This window comes from Alligator mississippiensis, chromosome 11 (genome assembly GCF_030867095.1).
Source record: "Alligator mississippiensis isolate rAllMis1 chromosome 11, rAllMis1, whole genome shotgun sequence".
NCBI classification, from domain to species: Eukaryota; Metazoa; Chordata; order Crocodylia; family Alligatoridae; genus Alligator; species Alligator mississippiensis.
In genome coordinates this window covers 32,524,316-32,547,936 of record NC_081834.1, presented here as the reverse complement: position 1 = coordinate 32,547,936, position 23,621 = coordinate 32,524,316, and the positions used below count along the sequence as shown (strand labels likewise).

Sequence of the window (23,621 nt, the reverse complement as noted above, 5' to 3'; positions counted from 1 at the left end):
GGCTCTCCGTGGGGCGGGGGCGAGGGGGCGGCCCTGCCCCCGCGGGCGGGCCAGCTGGGGACGGGGCGTCGCTGGCGGAGGGACTCTGCGCCCTTGGGTGCTCCCTGCTTGTTCCCGTCTGGCAGCCCTGAGCTGGGCGCAGCGAGCTCCCCTGAGGTGGTCGCTCCAGGGGGCACTTGCAGCTCCCAAGGCAAAACCGCACTGGCCAGCTCTGCCCACTCGGATTCTTTGGGGGGTTTCTAAAAAATGAATTTGTTTTGTCTCTTTCTTTTTTTTCTTTTTTTCTTTTTTTGCCCTTCACAACTTCTGCCCAGCAGAGTAACCAGGTTCACGTCTTCATGGTCTGCTTGAGCTGGTCTCGCAGGCTAAAACAATGCTGCAGTGTCTGGGTTAGGAGAACAAGGGGGTGTTCATTGGATTAAACAATGGCACAAGCTTTGCTCCAAGTCTTGTGCAAGTAGACTTAGCCAAGCTGCCTTCTGGAGCCAAGGTTGATCGGTGTCACTTTCACGCCAGAACCGGGGGGTCTTTCCATTTGGAAAGCATGCTTCTGACACATTACTGTATTCATGCTAAGTTTTGCGTGAACCCATAGAGAAAACCCAAGCATGCATGGAAGAAATCTTCCCAACGCTTCCTCATAACAACAGGGGAAAATTTCTCAGATTGTTGGCAGGTACCATGTGAAACATCGCATCTTGCCCATACACTGTAACTTATTTCTCTGTTGGTATAGTGCCTGCAAGTGCAGATGGAAGTTGCCAGTATTAGTCATGTTCTGTCCTACAAATAAAAACACGTGGAAGATTTCCAAATTGTTGAATCTGTTTGAGATAATGGCAAACTATTCTTATATGTGTTCTTAAATCTAACTTGTAACTGCATCCGATTAAAGTTAAGTGTAAAGTTAAGTTGGTTTTTGATAGAAGCATGGAACTTTTCAAGTCCATGTTATGAGAGTGGAGGTAACTGGGAAAAACCTTATTACGTCTGTCCTCTGCATCCTGTAAGACCTTGGTAATGCATTTTCACTTCACTCACTAATTACTGTAGAGCAAAAGAATTTATCTGGATTCTCTCCTGGCTTGTGCATCAACAACAGAGCTGTTCAGCTGAAATCATATGGTAGAGTCTTTGGATCCAAGATCCAGAGAAAATTATTTGCTTGATTTCTGGCGTGCAGGCTGAATTTGCAAGACTGGTTTGGAGGATACTTGCTCAGGTTGTAAGTTATGTTTCTAAATCTGAAACTTTGCGTTGGCCATGGAACCTTGCTATAACACACCTGTTCGCTTTGTTACTAACTCGAGTGGTTTAGTTTAGACGTTGCTGAAGAAATGGTCCCGCATCTTGCTAAAATAACATCTGTTGCATGATATCGTGTAACGGAATGTAGTACAGTCTAATTTGAATTGATTTGAAATTTTGCCATAGCACTGTGCAATGCCTGAAAGCTTTTTTCAGTGATGGATGAACTGGCAAGGATAATAAGATACTGGGAAAGATGAATTTACAGTCAGGAGTGGTTGCTGTGAACTGCAAAGGATTAAGTAGTTCAACTCTGAGCTCGCTTGTTATGCAGTTTGATTTGGATTTCTTTAATCAGATGGCAGCTAATCTAACAGCTGAGTTTTACGTACATTTGAAAGTTCACCTACAGTTAGAATACAACTACAATTGCAGTGATCTTCATCACAGTCTATACAAGCTGGTTATTTTTTTCTGGCTGTAGAATTGGAATAACAACTTGAACAGTGCAAAACTTAACATGGTGACTTAACATTTCTCCATATTTTTCCTTCCCTGTATGGTTCTGTTTCTGGAGGGGCCCTGACTCATTGAAACAGGGAAATTCAGGACATCCAAAACTGGACTGTAATTTTCAGAGATTTTTCTACATAATGCATACCTGTAGCTCTTACTTGCAATTGTGAGGGCTGGTCAGCTTCCAGTGCCAGGACTAAATTACTCAAGTGCTAGATATGTGTGCAGATATTCACCTCTGTTGCAATCGCATTGTACTGTTTGGCAGTTGTCACAGTAGGAATGTTACTAGAGAGTTCATGAATGTGGACGGTGCCATTTGCTGGTACATCATTCCAGTCTATATCGCCAGGATAATACGACTTCATGCAGTTTCTAAAGTGGTAGTAGTCAGATCAGACTTGGGAATTCCAGTTAAGTCTAAACTTCTCTGTTTCTTTCATATGCAAAAGTGGTCATAACTGGGGAAAGATAGGGGAGATTTGTACCTTTTTATAGACCAGAGGTCCTCAAGCCCTGGCCTGTGGGCTACATCTGGCTCAGGGTGCCATGTTGTCTGAACTGTGGGGCTCTGGAAATGTGGCAGCAGGGAAGTGGCAATTAATGCTGTGACTGCTCCCCTGCTACCAAATTTCTGGTCCTGTGGGAAGCCCCACGGGCCCAATAACGTGGCTTTACGTGCCAGATTGCACCACCACACAGCAGGATCCAGGTATTCGAGCTCACATTCATGGACCTACCCAATGTGGGATCCAGCCTGCAGACTGACCCCTCTTCCATTCATCTGGTCTGGAGGCCCAAAAGGTTGGGCACCACTTATAGACCTATTTGGAAAAACAAAAGATTTTGTAAGCAACAGCTTACTTCATTAGATGCTATGAGAGAACTTGACTTGTCAGAGGGCATATATGAAAGGGCAAATACTTCCTCAGATGCTATGAAAGTAAGGTATTGCTTACAAAACCTTATGTGTTTCTGAATTAGTATGTACAATGCGACTCTGCCATGCTTTCTGTCTGTCTTCAGACTAACAAAGCTAGCTGCCTCTCAGTGTTGCTGGTAACTAGGAAAGGTAGAGAGGCAACTTCTGAACATAAGAGGCTTGCTTCAAGGTCACCATGAGCCTGTGAGAGGTTTGGTTGGCTTATTTTGTCATTAGTCCTTCCTTGTTCTTTTTAGAGACAATTGGATGCAGATATAGTAAGAATTAGGAAACAAAATGGTTAAGTGTTCTTGTGAAGGATGTGGGAGCTCCTGGTAATGCTTTGAGAATATTATATGTTCCATCTGTTTGGTGGGTTGTTGGATTATACAGTCTTAATTCAAGCAGGGTTCACTTGCTTGTAGCTTGAAAGAGGACAACAGCTCCAGATAGTCTCGTTGGCTGGTACTTGTAGGACAGTGGAGATGTCAGTTGCTTTTGAAGTTTATCTCTGCAGTGCTGAGTTCAGAGGTTTGTCTGGGACCTGTGGGGAGGGGAAAATCCATGCGAGAGAAACCAAGAATTTTGGGGACAATAAAGATGGTCTGTGGGGGACAGTGCAGAAAGGAAGGCATAACTGGCTGGGGAGTGGACTGAAACCCCTGCCTACATGTTAGTCTATGTCATTGGATCGATGTGAGCACAAATCTTGTGTTGTGTTCATGCCCTTTTCCTACTTTGTTCCTACTCTTGTGGGGGGGGAGGGGGGTGTTCATAATCTTCCAGGACAGGTGAAGGTAAGAGGCTTTTCAGCTGAGGATGTACACTCAGACCAAAAGAGGGGGCAGAGCTGTGGCAGGCCCCAAATCTACTTCCTACTTCAAGTGTGAAGGTTTTGGTGCTTAAAATAAAACTGTTAAACCTGCCAGCCTTGTTTCATGGCCCAAAAGGTCAGCAAAGCATTTCTCTGGGTTGGGTGTGGGCACACACATATTTATCTTGCAGTTGAGTTTAAATTAGTCTGAGTTTTCAAAGCCCAGCTGATAAGGTTCAGTGTTTTCCAGTTAAGAACTCCTTAGTCGGGATTCTGTCCCCAGAGATGCACCCCCGCAGTTCCCAGAGTTCTGGTGCCTGCTTACTGATATATCCCAATAGCACTAAAAAGCTGAATGGCTGAATTTGCAAGGCAATAGTTAATATGCAATATAAAATCATGCCTTAACAGCTCATTAAGGTAAAGCGGTGTTACTTTCTCAGCATTAGTCTATTTATGTGGTAATAAGCAACAGCTGAGTTTCTGCTAAGCTCAGGTTGGTACTTGAAAGAACTTTCCCATATTCCTTGCATTCTCACTGAGTCTATTTTCTTTCTGTGTTTAAGCACTAGGAAAAAAAAGTGTCAGAACACAGTTAATCAAAACTGTGTCTTACGTTGTCATATCTTTTAGCTTGGTAAAGTAGAGGCCACTTATTCTCATACAAAGATGTCTTCTCATCTGGAAAGAGACAGGGAAATGTTCACACTTAAATCATATTAAGAACAATTAATTAAAAAAATAATGGTAGTGTAGGAGGTATTTAACTTCTTGGCCAATGACAGAACAACTTCATTTTTTTTATCCGTCTTGATCTGGGTGCACCTTCATGCAACATGTCATTAGGTGCTAAGTGGTTTGTTAAAAGGATTGTGATAACGGGGTGAACCCCACTTATACTGTAGAATAGACTCACACTTAGAAAGGCCACAGTGACATTTATCAAACTTCTTTTTAAGATAGTTTCATTTGATTGCCTGTAATTTTGTCCCTTTGCCTTGGGAGTTCATAACCTTTATGTAATAAATCACACATTGTTTTTCCCCCCCCTCCTCTTTGAGCCTACTTTTAGCCTAGCTATATCTGTTGCATCTGTCTTGCATCAAGGTTGTTGGGGAAAAATCTGTCCTTTCAAAAATTTTACATTATAAGGCATTTTCCTATTTTGATACTTACTTATTTCGTGTAATTTTTGAGTGCTAGCTGAGCATAAAATAGATGTGAGAACTCTTTGATAGTAAAAAATTAGGCTTCAGCTTGAATTCATGTGGATGAGAACTTTAATTAGTCATCAAGGTATCGATGGCAAGACTGTCTTACAGCAGTGTGAGAACTACTGCAAGTAGCTGACATGTGAAACAGCCAGCTTAGCTATAGGCATATTATGGTTGTGTGCCAAAAGACAGATAATGGGAAACAGTAGGTAGCAGCTGGCCTAGTGAGAAGGGAAAAACAAGAGAGTTGGATTAAAAGGATGAAACAGCAGCACTTTCAAATACTTGACAACTAGGCATGGAGGAACTTGATTCACTAAGCAAGGTTTATGTCCTAGTGGAAAGCTTGGCTTACCAGTATAGCAAAAATGGGTCGGTATATAGAGCTGTCCCTTAGGAAAAGGAAAATGTGGTACTGTCTAATTAGTGGGGAAAGAGGCATGAAAGGTCTGAGAGGTGTCGAAATATTGTGACTGTATGTGTAATCAAAGCACAGCTACTAACATGTTTTTAAATGAAACCAAGAAGCAGAGTTAATAATAGCAATTTAAGTTACAACCTTGAAGTATTACACCTGTGTAATTTTTTGAGTAAAAAATTTCCTAGTCAGTCCCAAGGAAGGAGTTGCTGAGACTTGCTCCAGCCTGATGCAAATGTCCAATTAGTAGAGGGCAGCCATACTATGTAAGGAAAGGATAAAAAGACAGCCAGCAGTGCAGAACAAGGATGCAGGGTCAAGCTGAAGGAACCCAAGAGCAATGACAAACTAATGGATAGTGCAGACATTGTGACCCAATTTGTGCTATGGAAAGTACTGTTAAGGGCAGGAAGAGGAAAGTGGCCAAGGGCAGAGGGTATGGAAATAGAACTGTTCTGTTTTGATGCCTAAGTATTTATTCCCTGGGGACAGTATCTGTGAAGCCTTCCAAAGATTTCAACCCATATTCATCTGAAGGCAGGTGTATGGACCATTCACCTGTCATCTGCAATTCCATCTGGGAGACTACAGTCAGCTTGATGCCAGCTGGGTTGGTAAAAGCTGCTGTACTGCACTGCAGGAATGTGGAAAGCAGAAGTCTCTGTTATGTTCCAGAAGATCATATGAAAGCTGGTGAACAAATGGAAGTAGATTAAAACTGAAAAATGGAGACTCTCTTCACCTTTTAATTAGTAAAACTGCAGTCTAAATCCAAAGATCAGTACAGAGGCGGGATATTAAAATAAGAAAGAAAAATTAGAGAGGAAGTAATGTGAATGTGGATGCTTTGGAGGCCAAGTTTAAATTAAAGATGACACCCCCCCAAGATGCCGCCCACAAGATCAGAAAAGATTAACTTTTGTCAGGTCTCAGGAGCCACTGAAGCAAACAACCAGGTGTAAGGAGCTTTGTTGCAGCTTTCATAATGTGTGCAGGGAGTGCCAGCAGCATAGTAGTGATACTAACCCAGTTAGTTTTCATCAGCAGCATTGCTTAACAACACACTGAAGAGAAGCTAAAGATCTGAGTACTGGAGTGTAAGAGCTTATTCAGATGCTAATGAGTTGTCGTATAACAAAAGCAAGGTGAATTATGCAACCGGGATAATTTGCACTTTTGGCAAATGCTATTGGGGCCATAGGCATGTGGAAATGAACTAGGCAGTACCTATTTCAAAAAACAGCCCTGTGATGGGGGAATTTGCAGGCATCCAACTTATGGATAGATACATGCTGATTGCAGGGGAATAATAAGTATCTAGACTATGATTGCAAAATTACAGTTTATGCATGTAGACTGGAATATTGGGACAAATGTGGAGAAGCTGGAGTTGCTGTAACAGTAATATTTTGCTATGGCCAGATATCAAACTTGCCCTGTTTTCCCTTTAATAACAAGGGATAGTTAATTGATTAGCATCCGCTACATTAAGTGGGATGCAGAGTCTAGCTGGTATGAGAGGAAGCATCCATCTTCAGCAGTGGGACACAGCCTGTCTGTAGAAGACTGGGCAAGTGGGAAGCATGTAGTTTGGGAGCTTCCTGAATGGCAGTTAGGTTTAGGTGTTGTTGGAGCAGTGTGGGTTTTTGTTTGTTTTGGTTTTGTTTTACCAGACACATTTTAATTAACCTGAAATTGAAGGACATGGAAGGAAGTATCTTATTTAATGGGTTGAAAGGAATTTTCCAAAAACTAAGGTCTGCTGAAAAGGTATACATCCCCAAAAACTCTGCACTAAAATAGGTGTGTGCTTATTTCAAAGTGGGAAAGTGATTTCTGAGACTGAAAGAGAGTGTGAATGCTGAAATTGGAGAGCTGCACTTGGAGTTGGTTTTTCCAAACGGAGTTGCAGTCATCACTTCAGTCTTTTTTTTTTCAGCACATTAGTTTACCAGTCTGTTTGGCTTTACAATTGTTTTGATTAATCAGATCAAATCTGACTCGCTCAAAAGAGATGAAAACCTGAGGAAGTTCAAACTGCAACACTTAATGCTGACACTGCATTTTATGCCAACACCTCACCCAGTGAGACTCAAATGAGCTGCCTTTGCTCCTGGCCCTGAAGATCATGCTATCTAGGTTTGAAAAGGCTACTGGGCTACTTTGGCTGCTGGGATGAGATAGCAAAATAAAATGGAAGATGCAGCCAAAATGACCTCATCCCACCTTCATTTCCAGCACACTGTAACTTTCACAAAGTGACTTAGGACAGCAAATGTTTTTTTGAAAATCTGTTCCTTTCATAGTCAGCTAATAAAGGAGAATGAATTCTTGAGCTCAACAATGACATCATGTAATACTGCCCAAGACCATCTCCTACATTTGGAGCCAATTACCAGATGAGTTGAAATGACACAATTGACTCAGATCTCCAATAAAGTACATGTATTTTCTCAGCTAGGAGGTCTGCAAGTCCAGCTGTAAAGAGAAAAAGCAGGTTAAAGTGGTTTTGGAGACTCCACAGGTATAGGCTCACAACATTTAGAGTAAAAAGGAAACTTGATCTAATTAGAATAAGGAATTTGATTTGTGCAAGACCAATAAAAGAAATAAAAGATGTGGAATCCTTTTCAGTGAAATGTCTAATATGATTTACAATTGCAAAGGTGATTGGGCTCAAAGGATGAAATGTAGCTGAGACAAGTTAGAAATTCTATTTTTCTTCCTCTATTCAAATCTGAAAATCCAATTTTCTATCACACTTTTGCTTGCAGTGGAGGTTACCAGTTTTTCTCATCATTTGGAAGCAAGGAAGTGAAAATAAGGTTGTGAAGTTGGGGTTTGTTCCCCTTTTAAAAAAATAATGGGACTTAGGTTAGCAGTAACCATGTGTGCAATAAACACCCTTGGATTGGTTTGTCTGACACAGAGGCATATAGTGCTTACATCACATTTGGGTAGCTGTATCTGAATGTTAAGTGAGACTGGCAGACCTGAGTGGTTAGCATGGAGGCGGTGGTTGCATTTTGTCTTAACTACAGAAATGCAGACTCTTCACTGAACAGAAAGTGTATCTTCTGTGTATATTGATTATCGTGTGATGGCCTAGTGTTCTTGGTACAATCTGATACTAAACCTGTTCGTAATATATTTTGCTTTTATTTTTTCCCCCTGTATTTCAGTTTTAGGGGTCATTAACAAAAAGCTTCTTGAGGTTTTGAGGAAATGTATTAATCTTATTTGTATTTTGAAAAATACCAGCACTTTCAGATACTATGGTGCCAAGAACTGCACTTGATGCCAGTGTCAGTATAGTACACAATTCTCAAAGGAAAAAGAATGTGGCACTGCTTTACTCAACTTGCATACAGTGTTCTTTATCTTCAAATAACTCTCAGATTAATCTGTTTTGTGTCTGAGGCAGGTCATGGTAATATGCCCTTTGACTGAAACTGCTAATTTTCTAATCCAATTAGAAGCTTAAATATGAAGACTGAAGTGACCCATATCTGGATTCCAAAAACTCTTCTACACATTAGGATGAATGTTTTAAATGTCAGCTTGGAATGTATTACTTAGACTGCTAAATGCACCTCTAGAGAGTATAAATTAAGAGTGTGAGACTTGAAATTCATGCATTGTTGAATCTTGGTTTAGGCTTTCATAGGCTGATATTTAGAACCCTAAAAGTGTAACTGGCTCCAGAGTGCTGTCTGCATTATTAGAGCAGTTCAGTATTGTAGTGTTTAACTGTGTCTAACACAACTTCTGTGTCCATCAGAGTTTCCAATGGTGCATGAACATTTGGATCTGTTGTATTATTTCCAATTCTCTTCTGGCATTTGGGGATTATATATGGTAAGTGCTGCTCTAGTAGCTTTAGTGCTTCATAATGCCTCTCCAGTACAATAATGAAAGTTCTTTTCGCCCCCTTTATGATGACCGACTTAGCTGCTCAGACCAGAAGTCAATTGACTTGCAGACAGCTGGTATTCACCAAGAGAATACTTCAACTTGTGTTCATTTGGTCAACTTTGTATATTTAACAGATGACTGAGCATTGCAATCTTGTCTACTCTGAATGAATTTGAGACCTTTCCTACTGTAAATAAATGACAGGATGAAGAAGACACAAGTACTTCATCTGGACTAATTTTTCTGTTACTGTTTGCACTCAGGGGGCGCATCCAGTTGAGCAGGAAAGTGCGCTTTGTGGTGCCTCAGAGGCTTTTTGAGTTGCTCCAGAATGTATGTGCTACACATGAAAAGTTTCTCTGTGCTGCATATTTGCAGTGCAGATCCAAAATTTGGTACCAGGAAATCCCAGTATTTAAAAAAAACCAAAAACCGAAATCCCCATGCATGCTTGTGGGGAGGAGCCCAGGGAGTCTTTTCAGTAGATGCAATGGTGGTGGAAACAATGGTTGCCATGGACAGTGTCTGTCAATCTGCTCTAGGCAGCTGTTCCTGGGTGCTGTGGAAAGTGCAAGAACAAATGACCTAGTGTGCTAGTAGAAAGGTCACTGTGTGGACACTGCCTAGATGCTAGTATATTCCATGATGGGCTTCTCTTATAACTGCAGCTTGCACTGTGGTGGATAGAGTGAAGGTAGGGATGGCTTTAACTAGAAGGAATTTTTAATTTCCCTGTGTGATGAGACTTTTTTGCTTGTATGCTCAGTAGCAACACATGCCTCAAAAATACTTTCTAAAGTTTGGATTAACCCCTGGTGCACTTCAAAATGGATGATGTGTCTTTCAGGAAAAAAAATATAGCTTACCTAGGTAAGAATTTGGGTACAATAGCTTGATTCTTAGGAAATAATACTTAGTTAGGACTTGGGAGACCTATTGGGGGTCTTCTACCTATCTGCAGTTCAGTGAAGTAATTTGATCCAGTTCCCCTCTTGCCTCATCTACTTACACAGCTGTTTCAAGGCAAAAGCCCCTGCTATGTTTGTAGAGCCCCAAGCACAAGGAAGTCCTGATTTTCTGATGCTCTTCTGTTCTTTTAGTGCAAATTAGGCATGTTTCCATTTCTTGCTCCTAAACAATAACATTGGTGAATAAAAATACATTCTTGGAGGGTGAAAAGCTAATATAGTATTTGAAAACTTAGTGGGCTGGTCTCTGAAGTCTAAAGAATTGAGTATCAGTACAGATAAATAGAAGAATAAATATTTAAATACCTTCCATGTTTTGGGGGTGTTGGGTGTAGCCACCTTGGTTTAAGGACATATGCAGACACGGTTCTTTGGGTAAAGGTGGTATCTTTTATTAGACCAACTAAATAGTTGGAAAAATTGTTCTTTTCAAGTTTTCAGGTACAAACACTCGAAAGCTTGCAAAGAACAATTTTTCCAACTATTTAGTTGGTCTAATGAAAGGTATCACATTTATGCAAAGAACCTTGTCTGCCTATTTAAATACCATGCTCTTAAGGCTAGTGGAAGTCGACATTTACCCAGGCATCAGTTTGGGATTCTCTTCTGGCAGTGCCACTGAACATTAGAGAATTTTAAAGTGAACCAGTCTTGCATACTAACAAACAGGGATTAAAAATAATGGTCAGAATCCAGCATTGGGTCTGTACTTGTGACTGATGTCTTCAGACTTTTGCATAGGTTCTTTAAAGAGGGAATCTGTTAAGCAAGATAACAAAAGCCACGGATTCTCAGCTACTTGTGTTCGATAAGTTAAAATTCCCTCTGTCTGTCTTGTCTGACACTTGCTCGAGGACATGGTATTTAGTAACATAACACCTGTACATTTTGACAGCATGCTGATCTTTATGAGCATATCTTACAAAGTGTGGCCTTAGGTCAAGGGAGGTAAAGATCTAAAAATAAGGTTTCTTAAATGATTTTTGGCTAGGGCTTCTAAGGAAGAGCATCAGTTGTCATTCATTGTTGTACAGGAGTTCATACAATGCAATCTTGATTCAGACTGATGCAACAAGGTCCTATCTTAAAATGGGTACAGTCAACATACCTATTCAGCAGCTGGTATCAGACACTAATTCTGCCGTAGTACCTACCCCTGAATTTTTTCAGGGTTGTTAAGAGGAGCTTTCCTGAAGCAGAGAAGAAATGAGAACTTGATAAAGCCTCCAGAACTGGTAGGTGTTTTTCTTAACATTAGCAGGTTTGTCAACCTTGTAAAACTGAGGCTTGTAATGTTGCTTGAACTGACTTTCTGAATTTCAGACCTTACCTACTAGTCATAAATTTTCTCCTCTGGTTAAACCCTGTGACATTCAAAACAAAGTAACCCTTCCATGCTAATAAGATAATCAGTTGTGGCAATAATTTAGCAAAAAATGAAAAGTCCCTACTGCTGCCATTTTGGGATGAAGGTTGTTTTATAGGTTGGTTGTCATAGACATTTAAAGAATTCGATTGAGCTTCACTGAAGTTGTCAGAGTTCTTTAAAGCAGGGAGTCTAACCTTGAAGGTGAAGTGGTAAACAGTCACTGTGACTACCTTCTTTGCTTGTCCTTCTATTAAGATGGGTGAATTTTTCCCTCTCAGATAATTATCGTGGTCTGACTTTGTACCTTGAGCTGACATTGTGATGAAGATGTATTAAGGCAGTCTATTGTGGTGAAAAGCAAGGGCAAGGGCAGTCACTAGTTTTAATTTTTTGTGTCCATTTTTGAAGGCCATCAAGAAAAGGTATTCTTTTTTTAACAGACAAAGGCAAGCGTCTTTCAAGCCTGTCTTAGCCAAGAAAGAGAGAGGCTTCTAGATTGGGTATCTTATACTAAAGTTTGTTCTTGATATATAACATGGAGTCCATTTGTTTCTAAAGTTCTCTCTCAAAAAAGTGCAGTGAGCCAACTTTTGAGAGCTTGAATTTTAAACAGCTCCACTGTTATACTGTGGGAATCAGCTTTGACTTTTCTAGTGATTCTGAATGGAAGAAGCTGTCAGTGGAGGTCCTTTACATGACAGAAGAAAACCAGGATGTTGGAGATTTGTGCAAGTGGGTCTTTTAGCAGTTTAAAGGAGATAGTAAGTTTGCTGGCTCTTCCTTATCTATTTGTAGATGTCAGATCTTTTGAACTTGTGATAATTTCAGTAGCCTCAGGTGTACTTTCATGTAACTACATTTTCATGCACTTCATGCAGCCAATAGAAGTGGTTTGTATTTCAGGTTTTCCAAAATAGCCTCAAGAGTTAAAATAGTTTTTAGGGTTGATTTACAGCTGCAAGGTTAAGGAAAACAGCAAAAAAGGAAATCTTGTTACAAATTATTAATTAAACAAAAAGCGTATCAAGAATGTGATTTATTTAAAGCACTAATAAGCTGCTAGACAGCTAGTAGAATTAGCCCACTAGGTGATTCTTGATTGTAATGCTAGTATTCCTGTGTAGCTTGGAGTGGATTTATCAATTGCTACTAAATAGTGAAGTAGTTCGTCCACTTGGTGGCTACATAGGAGTGATGAATAGCAAGGGCTAGGGACACAAATTACTTATAAACTGGTATAAGTGATCAGAAATTGGTTCAAACCTGTAATACAACAGAAGTTCAGTATACACAAACCACTTTCAAAATGGCCAAAACTGGTTTGAAATAAACCTGGATGAATGTAGTATCAGATTTAACTGATTTAGGTTAAGTCAGTTTACTGAACTTCTGCCCCATCCCCTTCAAATTCAAGTTAACTCATAACCCTCCAGAATGCTTTTCACCTCCCCTTGTAGGGTGGGTGGGTTAACCTGTACTGTCTGCTGCAGCCAACCAGGAGGTGTGCTGTTGTGCCCCCTGGCTTCTGGCCTGGGCCACTGCAGGCATGTGGCAGCATTTCTGGAGTCAAACGTTGAATGTCTGCTCAGTTGCTTATCGGTTCAGTCTATGCAGTTTAGATTAACCTGCAAAGATTTAATCAATTCATCCTCAGGCTTTTTGATTGTGTGTACTTAGCCAAAGAGACTGGCCTGTTTTCATTGTTAAAAATGGTTCCTTGTAGTTCTGGGTAACAGTAAAGTAACTGTACTGTGTAGGCTGACTTGCCCAAGACTAGTCTTAGAAAAGTAGCTCTTTCTCCAGAATGTGCCACACTAAAGTGTTTTCGTATGTGTTAAATGAGGTTAATGCTTGCTGAAAGCCAAAGCTGATGTGGATAAAAAAGAAAAATAAACAGGTGAATCTGGGTTACCATTAGTCATTTCTCCAGTTCTGTAATTGTGTACAGTATCTGGGGATCATTGAAGTGAGTAATAAAAATGTCTGTGCTAACCTTTATGCAAATTACTAATGTTTTGAGGGATTAGAACAAGGAATCTAAGTGTGTTCTGTTAAGATGCTACAGAACCCATGGATGGGACACCCGTGCCTTGACTAAGGGTAGATAACCTAAAGCAAGAATTCTGCAGGGTAAGAGTGTGCACTTCTGAGAGAGTTTTTATTTTTTCTACTGACTATAGTTTTACAAGCAAATCTAATCATAGCTCACGCCACCAGTTGCTAGGGGTAAACCAATAAAGATTTTTTTTTGGCTGATACCAATGGCTGATTATTGGCCAGCCATATTGGCTGATACTGATCCAATTGCCAATATGCAGCCCGGCAGCTTGGAGAGCAGCGTCTTGGTTGGTAAGTCTGTTGGGGCGGAAGGGCATGGCAGGGGGGCAGATTGAGGCCCCCGCAGTGAGGGAGGGAGTGGAGCTGGGGTAGGCACTATCCAGCCAGGATGGGGTGGTGCAGGGTGTGGGACAGACTTGGTGACTCGTGTGGGGGTGGCTTTTGCCACTGCATGCCCCCAGGGAAACATGGGGGGGGGTGTCCCCCAGATCTGTGTGCGAGGCAAGGGTGTGCCACCGCTGCACACTCGGGGACTGCACGGGGTCTTCCCAGCAGCTGTTCTTGGACCAGGCAGGGAAGGCAGCAGTGGTGCTGGGAAGGGGCCTATGGAGGGGATGGGGCTAGAGCCACCCCATAGCCCCCCTCCCAGCGCAGCCTCTGGGAAGAACCAGTGCAGCTTGCAAGTGCACAACGGCAGCCTGCCCTCACCCCGCACACAGATCCAAGGGGCACACACCCCTCATGCCTTCCCTGGGGGTGCACGCAACAGTGGGAGCCGCCCCCTGCACAAGCCACTGGCTCTGTCATGTGCCCTGCCCCACCCTGTCCCAGCTGAGCAGCACCTATCCCAGCCCCACTCCCTCCCTCCCTCACTGCAGGGTCCTCGATCTGCTCCTCCCATGCCACAGGTTTTGACTGGCCAGACACTGGTGTCTAAGCTGCCAGGCTGCACTCCTGGCTGCGTGCTCATACACGCAGCATTTATCAATGATATTATCAGTCACATGAGCCAAAAAAAGCCAATTGCTGATACTGTCAATTTTCCTTTCGTTGGTGCCGACACCATATGGACCAGTGTATCGGTGCACCTCTACCAGTCACAGTTACTGGGTTAAAAAACTTTCCTTTTGCATAATGATCCTATTGACTGGACAATATTGATTATTCTGTCTATGTCTGTTATGTTATGGAAGATGCTCAGGCTTGCTTTTGGTTTTAAATAGGAAAACTTTTCATAAAAAAATTAGAAAAATTTTGTAATGCATAAAACCTTAAATGATTTTACCGAGCACCTCAGTTGATAGGTTAACTACAGCCTGCTGCATTGCCTGAGATATAGGCTAACTATCAGGTTAGTTTACAAGTGTTAAATATTGGGGAAACTCTTCCATTCACTTCCTCATCTGTGTCAGCTCTTTTACTGGATAGTCTGTGAAAAACATAGGTTATGGCAATGCTATTTTGCTTCTGCAGATTAGAAGCACAAAAACAAAACAATTAAGAGGAAATGCCTGTTTCAAAGGTAAGGTGTCTAATTTTAACTGGAAAAATAAGCACCTGGTCCACACCTGAAATAGCCTGTAGGCTATTGGGAGGACTAATAAATTATAATATATGATTCACGAGGTACTAGAACTTACCAGTACAGTATATAACACAAGACTAAATAAGAGTCTAGGTCATACAGACAGCTAGTGGTTTCCAAATGTCTGTTCTTGGCTTGCTTTATGACAACTCTTGCTAATTCGCATATCTCATGAACAGACAAAACAGAGGCTTTTTTTTTTCAGTTGTCGGGAAGAAAAGACCATGAGATGATGTAGAGCAGCAGAACATTTTCTGTTGTGCACCTTTGAATCTCTTCCTGCTTTTTATGCTCCTGCTTTTGATATTTGAAGCACTCCAGGTGAAAAGAATGTTATCTTTAGGCATGCATAGGAACAGATTTGATTCTCTAAGTATGTTTGAGCAACGTATTGATATCTCAGCAGCTATGACACGGTTGTTCATAGCTGTAGAGCTGTTGTTTCAGCATAGCTACTTTTGGCCACCCAGTTGTATTGAACAAATGTGTAGGCTTAAATGGAGGTTGAAATTCTGTACAAGAAGTGTGAGCTGTGTTTGTGTTCCTGGCCAGAAATCGGGGAGGAAGAAGAATTGAGGGAAAATATCACTGGCTTCTTCTGTGCCTCAATGGCTGGGTTCTTCCTCGTTCTTCAAACTGAGGATCATTAGCTTAAGGTTTGAAATATTTACTGCATTGTCAATTAATTTGGTAGATTAAATATGCAATATAAGGTTTAAAACAGAGATAGTTTAAAACATGGATAGTTGCAAGAAAAGTGAATAATTAAACTTTACTGACAAGAAAGATGTCAGCTTCCTAGAAGGGGATGAGTCGTAGACAGGTCCTGCTTTACAAATGGATCTGAAGATGTTTTGTAAACAAAAGTTTAGTCTCTCCCAGCCAGATATCAAAATTAGAAGTGCAGTAGTTGGTATACTCAGGGGTCAATTCATAATTAAAAATATGAATTATCTCAGCAATGTCTGTTAGGTTAACTGTTATGTACACTCAGTGTCTTTCAATTAACTCAACACAAATTGTGTCTAGTAAGGAGGGGGTAGGTGGACTCTAAGTCCTTAATGTGGAAGACAAATCCGTTTAGCAAAAGAAAACTTGCTTCTGACTCGGCACTAAGGCTGTAAGGTCATTGTGCAAGTCACTGACTTCCTGCATTACCACTTTGGAGGTTATTCAGAACTTTGTCAGTTCATTAATGCAATTCACACTAATACTCAATTATGTTGTGTTCTTAGTTATAAAATGTTCTTGCTTATAAAATGTTTTGTAGAATATACAAGAATTTAACCCTAACTTTATCATGATTTCCTTGAACACTTGAAAACTGAGAATAAATAGAAGTGTCCTTAGCTAAAATGTATTACATATGCATTAATGTGGTTATTGAGAGTTAGAGAGAAGAGTCATTGTTTCCATTAGAGTTGCCCAAGGATCAGCCATTAATCATTTCTAGACTTTTTCCTTTGCAATAAGATCTCATGAAAGCTGTTGATTTGTCATTTGCTGTTTTGGTGCATTACTGGCATCATTTATACTTTTCATATCCCCACCAAAAAAACATACGTAGACCTGGTAGTTTAATGCCAGGTTCTTTCGTCATTTGATATTGCATTCTCTTGACAGCATGAAGCCAGGCTGTGGAATTCACCACTTGGGGAGATCAGACATGTTATGTTATAGCTGGATAAATTTATGAGCAGGATTGATGTGGTTATGCATGCTACAATAAGTCTTCAACAACCTCATGCATCAGATTTTTAGTTGAGAGCCTTAAAGGGGTACAGTCTTTTCTCTGCTGTCCGTACAGTTGGTTGATTTGGGTGAGAAGGACTTTACCTTTCTCTGACATCTTGGTTACAGACAAATTTGCACCATCAAAGGATAGATAGGTCAACAGGCTAAACTGAGGTAGAATAACGCTTGCCATAACCAACTATCCCAACTGAGACATTGGGTTTGAATCTGAATAGCCTTTTCTAGTATATTTAGATATACAGGTTGTCTTTGAAGATTTATTTAGCCTACGCTCTATATACACAATGATAAAACAACAAATCCAAATGACCAGATGATCTGTCCAGGTCGAGGCATGCAAGGCAGCCTTTGCCCAGTGATGTGAATTGTAGCAATAAACTTATTCTTAGATTTACAAATTCTTCTACCCTCTCAGCATTTAGATAAAACCTTCCCAAGTTGGTGGTTACTTAGAAGTTAGGGTGGCAATTTCCAGGTACGGTGCACAAAACAAAAATCACATATTTAATAAAAATGTAATAATGGAAGGGTACTTTGGTACCCAAAAGCTTCTTTAATTTTTTTCCCAACCATGCAGTTGGTCCAATAAATGATTTCATGCACAAAAATCCTTGCTCCTTGTGTTTTTATTCTCAGGATTTTGATTCTAGAACTACATGTTGATAGGCACAGCCATTGTATTCTGAATAATATAGGTTCAGTGAACTGCCTTACAGACACAGATAATGAAGTATTGATTTCTGTAAATAAAGTAGTGCTTGAATGGAGTAAAACTAAATAAACTTATGTTTATAGTTCTAAACATAACCACTTAGGTCAAAGTGGTAAAAATGGCTTTCAAAAGGATGGCCGAAGGAATAGGCTGAAGAGAACTTATGGTTAAATTTGTGTGGTGGCCTATTTTTTGTTTTGTTCTTTTGTTTTACTGCTGCATTTGTGTTTTGGTAACTGAAGGCAACAGTATCAATTCCTAGTGATGAGACTGAGTTACATGATCCTTGTTGACTAAATTGACAAATAAGTGTTCTGTATGAGAAGTTGCAAACCACTCCAGTTATGACCTTCTCACTTTGGAAGATCAAGAATATTGTCTTGAAATATGTGTTAGTTTAAGAAAATTATTTTTTTTTTGCCTCAGTAAAACAATTCACTCTGGTTTTGAGTAGAAGAGGTAACTGTTTCTCTCTTGCACTAATATGCAGTTTGCTATAATTATTAGTATAGTTTCATAGTTAGTAGGGTCAGAAGGACCTGAGCAGATCATCAAGTCTGACCCCCTGCCATGGCAGGAAAGAGTGCTGGGGTCAAACAACCTGGCAAGGTGTTTATCTAGCCTCCTCTTAAAGACTCCCAGGGTAGGAGCGAGGACTGCTTCCCTTGGAAGTTGGTTCCAGATCCTAACCACCCTGACTGTGAAGTAGCGCCTCCTGATATCCAGCCTGAATCTGCTCTCTGTCAGCTTATGGCCATTGTTCCTTGTTACTCCCGGTAGTGCTCAGGGGAACAGGGACTCTCCCATTGCCTGCTGGTCTCCCTTGGCCAGTTCATGGATGGCCACCAGATCCCCTCTCAGCCTCCTCTTGTGGAGGCTGAACAGGTTTAGATCCCATAGCCTATCCTCATAGGACCTGCCTTGCTGACCCCTGATCATGCAGGCCCTCCTATGGACCCTCTCCATGTTGTCCACATCCCTCCTGAAGTGCGGTGCCCAGAACTGGACGCAGTACTCCAACTGGGGCCTGATCAAGGTCGTGTAGAGGGGGAGGATCACCTCCTTGGACCTGCTTGAGATGCATCTGTGGATGCATGACAAGGTGCAGTTAGCCTTTCTGACTGCATCCCCACATTGGCGGCCCATGTTCATCTTTGAGTCAGTAATGACTCCAAGATCCTTTTCTGCCTCTGTGCTGGCAAGAGGGGAGTTCCCCAGCCTGTAGGTCTGCTGCTGGTTCTTCCTCCCCAGGTGCACTACCTTGCACTTGTCAGTGTTGAAACCCATCCTATTCTCATCCGCCCACCTCTGTAACCTGTCCAGATCCGATTGCAGAATGGACTCCATTTGCAGTCTAATACAAATGTTAAAAATATTTAGCAGTCTATTGGCAAGTTGGTGTTTCTTGGGTTTTTCTTTTTAATAGAGTAAGTAGCTGAAAAATTCTTGAGATACATTCAGCCATAGCTGACGTAAGATTTCTGTTCTTAATGGGTCCTTCTAAGTGAAGGAAATTCATACCAGAGCAACTAAACAGATTGGTGAGTACTACTATCCTGATGCTGAACAACTTTCATGGATATAAAGCCTTTTACAGGTGTTAGGTACGTTGTATATTTATACTGTGAATCTATTTGCGGCAAAAGATCCTGTGTTTTTAGCCAGCAAAAAATAAGCAGCTAAAATACTGAGTTTTGCCAACTTTTGACTGTAATGCAAAAGTTGACTTCAAAAAAGAGCCATTCAAATGCTTAAAATGTTTAACTGCTGTTAACTTGCATTTCATTTCATTATGTTGTGTAAGTAAAAGGTTTTAGGACACTGTAAAAGGTTAGGTGACTGAGGACTGTTGTGATGCCCCATACAAGCTTCCTCATCCTTGCCAGGCTCTCTCTCTTCCCTGTTTCTCAAGGTCTCACCTTGCTTTCTCAGCTGCCACATCTTGATGGAAACTTCATGAAAGGGAGGCTGCCCTCAGAGACTGATGAGCCTAAGGTGCTCCCTCTTCTTTAGTATTCAATTCTCCCAACCTTGCCAGTGTTGAGGGCTTAATTCATAGTTCTAAATGCCTCCTACACCATGTCCATGCTTCACAGATGTTATGTATCATCACTTAGGTAGCAAAAGTGATATCTTTTATTAGACCAGCTAATTTCACCTCTACTACAGGTTCTGATTCCTCTAAATCAACATGGCTACAACCTGGATACCATCACTCTGGTGGGATACTTATCTCCCTAAAGCCACCAGGTCACCTCAGGCCTTTATTCCCTTCCAGGCTTCCGCCCCTCTACTCTCTCTAGCTGGTCCCTTAGGCAAGGACTACTGTTCTGGAACTGGTTTCCAGGCTCCAGCCCCTTATCTTGTCCTCCAGGGACTTTATTTCTGTCCTTCTCAAGCTCTGAGCCTTGTGGCCCCAAGCTCTGCCCTCCTTTAGGCTATCTGCTCTTCTCAGGCAATGCTGGGCTCCTGTGGCCCTGTCTGCATCTTGCACCTGACCTCTGGCAGGGCTCAAGGCAGTCACATGCCCCTTAGGCACTAATGAGACCTCCAAATCATCCCTTTCTAGTCCCACCCAAACTACCTGTTAAAACCCAAACACATATTTAAGCCTTCTGGCAGCAACACAAACTCCCAGCCCACTGGCTGCCTAACACTCTTCTTCCAGGCCCTGAATCAGGTCCCTCGGGTTGCTTTCCCAAAGCTCCCCGCCAGGCATTTATCAGTAGCAGCCATCTTACAGCAAGGCTTCCTTACCCTGCTACTTCCCAGGTGTAACGCCAAGCTCTGGCTCTGGCTTATATACTCTTAAAGCCCTGCCCACTTCTGGTCATGTGATTCCCCTGTCAGATGGCTTGATCCCAGGGCTCTTCCTAACCCTTTCTCTGCTGGTTTCTGTGCTACAAAAACCTTGCCCTTACAGGGGCCACTTTCCAGAAAGAGGGCAAGGGTTCTCTGTTGTAGTTGCAGGTAGGTGTGACATTTTATAATTTTAAATGTAACTAAGTTAGTATCGGTACAATTTAGACAGGGTACCATTATTCAGCAATTGATATTCTGGAACTAAGTGATAGTTACCTAAATCTAGACTTGCTTAAACCATGTCATTACAGATGGTTTGGAGTATAAAAACAGTCTATCTGGCAACACAATGTAGAAAGTTTTAAAACGAAACATCTTTCAAAAGATTCATTACTGGGAGGGGCTTGCATGATTCAGCAGAGCTGCTCTACACAGAGGTAAAAATATTTGAACTCAGTCCATTCTGTGTAGCTCCGCTGTAGTGTAAAACTGCGGAGAGTTTATTGGGTTCAAGGATTTTTGCACCTAGTGTGGCAAAGGTGTCTTTGGGGGGAAAGCAAATAGCACATGGCTTTCCTTATGCAATCTTGGGGATATACTTGTCTTTTTGTCTGTTTTCTGAGCTTGTGTCTATATTTAATGTAGGATGGTATGCCTGCAGTGAGCTAACACAATATTGTAAACTCTACCTTACTTTTTGTATAAAAGAGTTGAAGTGGTGTTGTACCCATGATGGTCCAGGAAATGTACAAGAGATGAGGGGTTTTTTGGTCATCTCTTCTGTTAGATCAACATGTCTACATGTGATGTATTATAGAAGATATTATAGAAGATACCACAAAACCCCCCATTGCCTCCCATTTTTCCCATTGTATACAGATGCACATTATATGGTATGATGCTGCTGGTCAGCTGTAAATAAATCTTGATGTTGGATTATGCTTATTGGGAGCAGGGTATTTTCTCATTAGTCAAAGTTTTCTACCCTGTGCAAGGAGTGAAATGCCACATCTAACTAAAGATTTTATCTTCATATGCATAAAGAGTTTTTTTACAGCAAGATAATTACTGTACAGGACTTATCTCCTACAGGTTTAATGGAGACAAGGAAGTTATAGCAAACATGCATTATATCATAGCAAACACTCTTTTTTTCAGCCAAGACAATCTAAAACATTAACAACTCTTGGACTCATAGTGGAGAGGTATTGGCATCCAGTGATCGCTGTTATACAGCCTGAATCATTCATTTCACCCAGGTCAAAAGTTTTAACGTTTTTTGTTCAAATAGGCTTGAGACTGGGCTCTTTCAGAGTAACTTGCTAGAAACAGAACCTTTAAACTTAGAGCTGCTAGTTTTTATCCTAGCTTTGTTACTGATTAGCTGTAAGCAAGTCAGCTGACCTTTGGCTTCAACTAGAATTCCACGATGTGATAGCGCATTGTCTGTGCTTTTAGAATGTGATCTTCCAAAAAAAAAAAAAAAGGTTGGAATGTGCAAGGCAGCGAATGCTGCTGCTGGAACAAGTTTCTAACTTGGAGCCCTAGGGTAAACATAGCCTTAGATTTTCAATCTGTGACACTGAACATACATTTAACAAAATAGTGGAAAAGTAATTAGTGAAATATTTTGGGGTCCACGTGCAAAGATGCTAAATGGTGCTGAATATTCACTAAATCTTTGGCCTCCATTTTCAGGGACTTACTTGAAAGGGCTGCCTCTTAAAGGGGAAGAAGGGACAGGATTTAATTCTGTGCGGGCCGGGCCCCGATCCTGCCGCCAAGTGCGAGTCAGGAGGGGCGATCCACGGCCCGTCTTTGCGCACGCGGGCTGTGGCCAGCAGCCCAGGCACGCGGGGTCGAAGAAAACCGGTGGCGAGCTAGAATTAGGTACTAACGCGTAGTGGTTGATTGAAAAGATTATTTACTTACACCCAAAGATGGTAGTGGTGTAGGCTGGACAGCTTTCCAGGTGCAGCTCCGCTTAAATCCTCACTGGAGGACTACGACAAATTCTTTTCCACGGAGTTGTTTAGGCTCCGCGGGTTCGGCAATTCTTTCCCACGGAGTTGTTTAGGCTCCGCGGGTTCGGTTCAGTTCCCTGGTCCCCCGGAGTTGTTAAGGCTCCGTGGGTTCGAAAATTGGGTTTACAGGAAAGGGATACATCTTGGATTGCGCTTGGCGACGGGGAGAGGCTAGAGGCGATTCGTTCTTTTGTTTCCCCTCCGGAGTAGTTAAAGCTCCGTGGGTCCGATTGTTAAGCCTCTATTGCCTGCTTAAGAAAAGCGTTGGGTCCGTAAGGATCCGCAGTGCTTAGAGATCTTCACACTGGGTGAAGTCTCCTCCTCCTGGTGTTCGTGGAGTCCTCCAACTTGGGCGGAAACCACTCAGGCCTTTTGTACGGCTAGCAAGCTAATAGCTAGCTGCCACGTGTGCCTACATTTAGAACTGGCCAATAACGTGGCGCGAATCTAAATATAAATGGCGGGAACTCCTTTGCACCGTACATCTCTGAGATGCAAAAGAAATGCACCATGCAAAGAAGCTGCAGATTGGCGGGAAATCCCCCATTGCACCAGAGTTCTCTCCCGCAGCAGAGAACTCTACCATGCAAAGAAAGCTACAATTTGGGCGGGAACAATAATTTAGCGGTGCCGAAGCACAGACAAACAAAAACCACAACTTTGGGTTGTGACAGATTCCTCTGAAATTGTGACTTTCTTATAGTGCCCAAATCAGAGTTGCACTGATATGTTGGTCCATATCGTATCGGCACCAATAAAAGGAAAATTGTCATCATCAACAGTCGGCATTTTTGGCTGATGTGGCCGATAATGTTGCCGATAACCGCCGTGTGCATGTACAGCCACAGCACACACGTGGCCAGCCCAGCTGCTTGGAGAGCGGCATCCAGCTGGTAAGCCTGTTGAGGGGGGAAGAGTGGGGGCAGATCGAGGTCCCTGTGGTAAGGCAGGGAGTGGGGTTGAGGCAGGGTGTGGGAAGGAGCTGTGAGTGGCTTGTCCAGGGGGCACAGCTCCTACTGCTGCATACACCTCCAGGGGAGCCATGGGAAGCACGTGTCCCCCGGATATGTGTGCAGAGCAAAGGCAGGCTACCGCTGGGGGTGGTGCTGGGCTCTTTTCAGCAGGGGGGTTGGGCCAGGGTTATGTTTGGGGTAGGTGGCAGCAGTGGTGTTGGGAGGCGGGCTACAGGGTGTTAGCCCCCTTGGCCCAGCCCACCCACCAGGAAGAGCCTCCCCCTCTTGCGCCTCCTGGATGACCTGCTCGTGGCTCCTCCGCCCCATGCCTAGCCCCAGCCCCTCACC

General features: G+C 42.2%; 1 protein-coding gene across 3 annotated transcripts in view; it reads left to right on the top strand.

Moving 5' to 3' along the window:
• The window catches only part of TLN2 (talin 2), a 391,556-nt gene that overhangs the window by 752 nt on the left and 367,183 nt on the right, over positions 1-23,621 (top strand). The gene's annotated exons all lie outside the window — the stretch shown is intronic.